Here is a 7,793-nt window from a genome sequence, read left to right as displayed (position 1 = left end):
CACCCTCGTCTATCTCCTCCCCAAGCTCCTCCTCCCATTTACCCTTTAGCTACTCCACTGAGGTCGTCTCCTCCTGCATCTGGTAGATCGCCGAGACCCTGCCCTCTCTGAGAGCACCCTATCCTTGATCCTGAGTGCTGGAAGCAGCGGGAACTCCCTCACCTGTCGTTTTACAAAAGCCCTTATCTGAAGGCATCTCTGGGGGGAAGCCCAAAGTTTTCCTCCAGCGCCCCAAGGCTCGCAACCGTCCCATCGAAAAACAGGTCTCCTATCCTAATTCCTGCCCTGTGCCAGCTCAGCAACCATCCATTCTCCCCGGGACGAACCGATGGTTCTCCCGGATCGGGGACCAAACCGAAGCTTCTACCTGACCCCTGTGGCGTCTCCACTGCCCCCAAATTTTCAAAGTCGCCTCCACCACCGGACTTGTGGTGTACCTAGTCGGTGGCAGCGGTGCTGTCACCAGCACTCCCAGACTCGTGCCCACACAGGATGCCATCTCTAGCCTCTTCCATGCCTCCCCCTCTCCCTCCATTACACGCTTGCGTATCATCGCCACATTGGCAGCCCAGTAATACCCACACAGATTAGGTAACGCTAACCCTCCTCTGTCCCTACTCTGCTCCAGAAACACCCTTGGGGTCTTTTTCGTCCACACGAATCCCATGATGCTCCTACTGACCTGCTTAAAAAAGGCCTTGGGGATCAGGATGGGGAGGCACTGGAATATAAAAAGGAACCTCGGGAGCACCGTCATCTTCACCGACTATACCCTACCCGCCGGGGAGAGTGGCAGCATATCCCACCTTTTAAACCCCTCCATCTGCTCCACCAGCCTCGTCAAGTTGAGCTTGTGTAGGGCCCCCCAGCTCCTGGCCACCTGGATCCCTAGGTACCGAAAACTCCTTTCCGCTCTCTTCAGTGGAAGCTCGTCTATCCCCCTTCCCTGGTCCCCTGGCTGTAGCACGAAGAGCTCACTCTTCCCCACGTTGAGCTTATACCCAGAAAAGTCCCAAAACTCACTGAGGATCCGCATCACCTCCGGCATCCCCCCACGGGTCCGCCACATACAGTAACAGGTCATCGGCATATAACGATACCCGGTGTTTCTCTTCCCCCCCCCCCCCCCCCCCCGCCCCCCCGGACCAGCCCCCTCCAGTTCTTGGACTCCCTTAGAGCCATAGCCAAAGGCTCAATTGCCAATGCAAATGGCAAGGGGGATAGGGGGCACCCCTGCCTCGCCCCCCGGTACAGCCGAAAATTTTCCGACCTCCTCCGATTCGTGGCCACACTCGCCACCGGGGCTTCGTAAAGTAGCCTAACCCAACTAATGAACCCCTCCCCGAACCCAAACCTCCTCAACACTTCCCAAAGGTACCCCCACTCCACCCTATCGAAGGCCTCCGCGTCCATCGCCGCCACTATCTCCGCTTCCCCCTCCACTGCAGGCATCATGATTACGTTAAGGAGCCTCCGCACATTGGTATTCATCTGCCTTCCCTTAACAAAACCCGTCTGGTCCTTGTGAATCACCCCCGGGACACAGTCCTCAATTCTGGTAGCCAACACCTTCGCTAACAGCTTTGCGTCCACGTTGAGGAGAGAGATTGGCCTATACGACCCACACTGTAATGGGTCCTTGTCCTGCTTCAAGATCAGCGAGATCAGCGCTCTGGACATCGTCGGGGGTATGGCCCCCCCTCCCTTGCCTCATTGAAAGTCCTCACTAATAGAGGGCCCAGCAGGTCCACGTACTTCCAGTAAAATTCCACCGGGAACCCACCTGGCCCCGGTGCCTTCCCCACCTGCATACTCCCCAGCCCCTTAGCTCCTCCAGCCCTACCGGTGCCCCAAGCCCCGCCACCTGCTCCTCCTCCACCCTCGGGAACCTCAGCCCATCCAAAAATCGACGCATCCCTCCCTCCTCTGTCGGGGGCTCAGACCTATACAGCCCCTCATAAAAGTCTCTAAATACACCATTTATTCCCACCGCACTCCGCACCGTGTTCCCCCCCTTTATCCCCCAATCTCTCTCGCTGCCTCCCGCTTCTGAAGCTGGTGTGCCAGCATCCGGCTAGCCTTCTCCCCGTACTCATACACCGCCCCTTGTGCCTTCCTCCACTGCACCTCCGCCTTCTTGGTGGTCAACAGGTCGAACTCTGCCTGGACGCTTCGTCGCTCCTTGAGTAGTCCCTCCTCGGGGACCTCTGCATACCTCCTATCCACCCTTAAAATCTCCCCCACCAATCTCTCCCTCTCTCTCCTCTCCTTCTCCTTGTGGGCCCTAGTGGAGATTAGCTCTCCCCTAATCACCACCTTCAGCGCCTCCGAGACCACCCCCACCTGCACCTCCCCATTATCGTTAGCCTCTAGATAGCTTTCAATGCACCCCCGGATCCGCCTGATCACCTCCTCATCTGCCAGCAAGCCCACATCCAGGCGCCACAGCGGGCGCTGGTCCCTCTCCTTCCCTAGCTCCAGCTCCACCCAATGCGGGGCATGGTCTGAGATGGCTATGGCTGAATACTCCGTGTCCTCCACCCTCGGGATTAGTGCCCTGCTCATAACGAAGAAGTCTATCTGGGAGTAGGCTTGATGGACGTGGGAAAAAAAAGAAAATTCCCTGGCCCCCGGCCTGACAAACCTCCATGGGTCCACTCCTCCCATTTGGTCCATAAACCCCCTCAGCACCTTGGCCGCCGCTGGCCTCTTACCCGTCCTGGACCTGGAGCGGACCAATGCTGGATCCGGTACCATGTTGAAGTCCTTCCCCACCCCCCCCCGCAATCATCAAGCTGCCCCCACCCCCCCCACCCACCCATTATCAAGCTCCCTGACTCCAGGTCCGGAATCCGGCCCAATGTTCGCCGCATAAATCCGGCATCGTCCCAATTCGGGGCATATACATTCACTAATACCACCCGCACCCCCTGCAGCTTACCACTCACCATCACATACCCACCTCCATTGTCTGCCACGATGTTCAGCGCCTCAAACAACACCCGCTTCCCCACCAAAATCGTCACCCCTCGATTCTTTGCGTCCAACCCCGAGTGGAAAATCTGCCCTACCCACCCATTACTCAGCCGAACCTGATCTGCCACCCTCAAATGCGTCTCCTGGAGCATAACCACATCTGCCTTCAGTCCCTTCAGGTGCACCAACACACGGGCCCTCTTGACCGGCCCGTTCAGGCCTCTCACATTCCAAGTTATCAGCTGGATCAGGGGGCTTCCCGCCCGCCCCCCCCCCCCCCCCCCCCTGCCGATTAGCCATCCCCTTTTCTAGGCCAGCCACATGCCCGCGCCTCCCACACTCTCCATTCCCCCCAGCGGCAGACTCCCGCCCCGACTCTCTCCGAGCTCCAGCTCCCCTTTGGCCAATGCAGCAGCAACCCAGTCCCCCCCCCCCCAAGCTAGGTACCCCCCTAGCTGCATTGAAATGAAATGAAAATCGCTTATTGTCACAAGTAGGCTTCAATTAAGTTACTGTGAAAAGCCCCTAGTCGCCACATTCCGGTGCCTGTTCGGGGAGGCTGGTACGGGAATTGTTCCCCCCATAGCACTCCCGTAAGTCAGCTGACTCCTGCTGACCCCGGCCACTCCCGCCACTCCATCGAACCCCCCCAGTGTGGTAGTCTCCCCCCCCTCCTGTCCATCAGCAGGCACTCCTCTCCAAAACCGCCCTTCCCCCAGCCCCGCCCCCTTCCTTCCCTAGCGCGGGAAAAAGCCCGCGCTTTCCATCAAACCGGCCCTGCTCTCTCTGGCGCAGCTCCCTTTTGCGGCCTAATCCCAGCTCTCCCACCTCAGGCCTCCCCCAACGGAGCCCGTCCTTCCAATCACCGACGCCCACACTCTCACAAAACCCCCACTTCGAACCATTTCACGCTATCCCACCAAGCACCCAAGGAAACAATACAGAACAGAACAGAACATCCCCCAACATACCCCAAAGTACAGTAACCACAGTAGCCCCCCGCGACCTCCCCTCACAACCGACCCTCAGTCCGTGTTCAACTTTTCGGCCTGAATAAAGGTATAGGCGTCTCAAAGTAATGGTGCCGGTCCTTAAACGTGACCCACAGTCGCGCCGGCTGCAGCATCCCGAATTTCACCCCCTTCCGATGCAAAACTGCCTTAGCCCGATTGTACCTGGCCCTCTTCTTGGCCACCTCCGCACTCCAGTCCTGGCATATACGGACCTCTGCATTTTCCCACCTGCTGCTCTGCTCCTTTTTTGCCCATCTTAGGACACACTCCCTGTCCACCAAGTGGTGGAACCACACCAATACCGCCCGCGGCGGCTCGTTAGACTTGGGCCTCCTCGCCAGGACTCGGTGGGCCCCATCCAGCTCCAGGGTCCTCGGGAAGGCACCCGTGCCCATCAACGTGTTCAACATCGTGACTCCTCCACTCCCTCTGGGAGACCCAGAATTTACAGGTTCTTCCTCCTCGACCGATTCTCCATGTCCTCGAACTTCTCCTGCCATTTCTTATGCAGCGCCTCATGCGCCTCCACCGCCAGGCCCAATATCTCATCCTCATTCTCTGAGGCCTTCTGCCGCACCTCCCGGATCGCCGCCCCTTGGGCCTTCTGGGTCTCGACCAGCTTGTCGATCGAAGCCTTCATCGGCTCCAGCAGCTCTGCTTTCAGTTCCGTGAAGCAACGCTTGAGAAACTCCTGCTGCTCTTGTGACCACTGCGCCCACGCTGCCTGGTCTCCACCTGCCGCCATCTTGGCTTTCCTCGCTCGCACTTTTCGCTGCACCAGAATTACTTTTTTCACCGCTCCACTCCTGGTCCAATCCATACAGTGCTGGGGAAATTGTACTGTCACCTTCCCACACTGGGAACCGTCGAACAAATGCCACTGGGGCCCTTAAAAAGAGCCCAAAAGTCAGTTTCTGGTGGGAGCTGCCGAACGTGCAACTTAGCTCAGCATAGCCGCAATGGGAAGTCCGGTTATATGAGGAGTTGAGGACTAGGGTATGTAGCCTAAAAATTATAACCTGGGCTGAATTTTACATGCACCCATTGGGCATGTTTTCAGCGGGGGCATGGAAAATAGGTTGGGAAGCTTGCCCACCCCAGAGCTCACCTCCATAATATGCTAGGTGGGTAGATGCTGAAATCAGCAACATGTAAGTAAATAATTAATGGTCATTTAAGCTTGTTAGCGCCCATTGATCTGAATAAAGAAATTGCTCATGCCATAACATTTGCCATGGGCAATCATGCTGGAGTGGGCAGGCCATCTTTAAATGCCTGAATAAGAAATGACAGAAAGGAAGCGGGTCAGAACATTTCACGGGGGTGCCTTGCATGCATCGGGGTAGGGGGGCACTGAAATGTCACCATCTCCTTCCGCAGTCCAACTTCCTCATAAGGGAGCCTCCTTAAAATACAACCTCCAAACTTTTCAAGAATGAGGTGAGGAAATACTTTTCCATGCAATGGGTGGTAGAATTTTGGAACTCCTTTGTTACATCTGGCAATTGATGCTAGATAATTAGTTAATTTTAAATCAGATAGCAGTAAATGGAGGTATTAAGGAACATGAGGCAAAGCTGAGTAAATGCGGTTAAGTCGCATATCAGCCATTATTGGCAGTTGCATTAATGGCAGAACAGGCTTGAGAAACTTAATAGCTTTCTGTTTCTATGTTCCTGTCATTTGTTGGGCTGCAGTATGTTCATGTAAATAAGCTGTGTGTTAGAAATAAAGCTGGGCAATCCTGGCATGAATTATAATGGAGCAATGTAACGTTTGGCAATAACTCGCTAACGAGTATGATTGTCCACCGAAGAAACTCCATGCTACTGGCCATGGGTTCTGTCGGTTCTTGCATAGCTGATGAGCCCGATCCTGGAGCTGAATCCTTGACTGCACACCTGGCAGGTGTTTCCAGGAGGAGGATTGGCCCTTGGACTAGATCACTGTTATTCCTTTCTCCGGCTCCTTTTCCGAGCCTCCTCTTGCTGACGAGTGTTTTTGCTAATGTTTGGTTGGCTCTTAATTTGGCTCTGTTTAATTATGTTTGCTCAAGAGTCGCCAGGTATCTTTCGACACCGCCACAAGGTTCAGAACCGAATACTGATCAATGACTCGATACACCAGTTAGTAAGTTCAAAAGCAATGCTCATTTACTTACACACAGTCAAATCTACTCATGCATAAACTCTACAAACTAAACTACCACTATTACTAAAGCCTATACTTAGCTTCGGGTGCCCACTCAGTCAGAGGAACAATGGCCGTTGCTCGGTTCTGAGGCTGCTGGGTTGAGCTATTTACAGGGTAGCAACTAGGAGCGTCTATCTCGTAGCGTGCGTTGACTTGGAACTTACTTGGTCTGCTGTAACTGCTAGGCTGGTCTCTCACTTCGATGAGAGCCAAAGCCAAAGGAGGAAGATTCTCCCTTGGGGAATATCTTTTATACTAGAAAGGGCTTCGCGTGCTTTTGGGCGGGCCTTGAACTTGGCCTCAACTAATTGGGTCTTTCTCAATCAGTCTTATCGATTTTCCTCCAATAGAGGGGTGGTTCCCTGATCGCTGGGCGTGTCCTGGTCACTGTTAGTCTGCTTTGTCTTAGCCTCTACTGGCGCCGGGGAGTCTGCCTTAACATTGTGTTTCCCTTTTGTTCCCGGAGATGGCTCATTAGTATGTAGATTGCTTGGTAGTTTCTGTCCTGTCTGAGAGTTTAAGGTTCTAATCAACAGACAGAGCTTGCACCTGCTTGTTTCTTAGCATTGTCCAATTTTCCCTGCATTCTTTGCAAGTGTCCATTTTGTAATCGGGACGTGGCCATCCCAGATGGCTATACTCCCTCCTTGTGATCCTCAACGCGAAGCGTGAAGGATTACATTACTATATCGTCTTCATCCTCTGACCTCCGGGGCACCCACACTTAGGCTCTACACTGTCCTATCCTATGCAACACAATTTTACATAAACCATTTTAAATACATTCATTATCATAAAAACTCTTCGGGGCGCTATGACATTAGTAAATGCAATACAGAAAAATTAAAAAACTGGAACCTCTAACTATTCTCAATAAGCTATCCTCATTCAAACAATCCAAAAATACAAACAATATAAAAATAATCTATACATCTTAAACTGTACAAAATAGCAGCACACAAATTTCTCTGGCCTGGCAGTCAGACACAGAGATTTGCATCTCTTTATTCCACAGAATACATTAAACAAAATGGATGCTCTTTAATCCGTTCCAATGGGTTTGGGGTTCTGGTGAAATCCAAAAATGGGGGACCTAAACCTGTACACCGGGGTGCGAGAGTGATCTGCTCTCTTTCGCCATTTCCTAACTCTAAACGTTTGCACGACACTGCAAAGTATCGCCAGCACTAAGAGTGCTTCGACTACATATGAGAGTGAGTACCAGGTGATAAACCTATCACACCAGGTCGGGGTATTGCTAGCTGTCTCTGGGCTAGTTATCTCGGGGTTCCGTGTACTGCAGGGGTGAGAATCATTTGCGGTTTGTGTGGTAGGGGTCAGTGGGGTAGCGTCCCCGTGCAACTGAAGGGATCCCGCTAAGCTCCATCTGAAGTCATCTTTGTCGGACTTCTTCTTTGTCTTCCTCTGGGGTTCCTGGGTTTTCGAGTTGTGTGAACACAAGCATAATTTCTGTTATTATCTTGATTAAGATCTCGTATGTCTGTCTGTCTGTCCTTTATTGCCAATTTCCCTTTATAATTGGTCACCATCTGTGACTCCCTCATTTTAATTTTTTTAAACCGAATATTTGGACTAGACATCTAAGAAAAG

The sequence above is a fragment of the Scyliorhinus torazame genome, chromosome 13 (assembly GCF_047496885.1).
Source record: "Scyliorhinus torazame isolate Kashiwa2021f chromosome 13, sScyTor2.1, whole genome shotgun sequence".
NCBI lineage: Eukaryota > Metazoa > Chordata > Chondrichthyes > Carcharhiniformes > Scyliorhinidae > Scyliorhinus > Scyliorhinus torazame.
Note: the sequence above shows the minus strand (reverse complement) of the source record.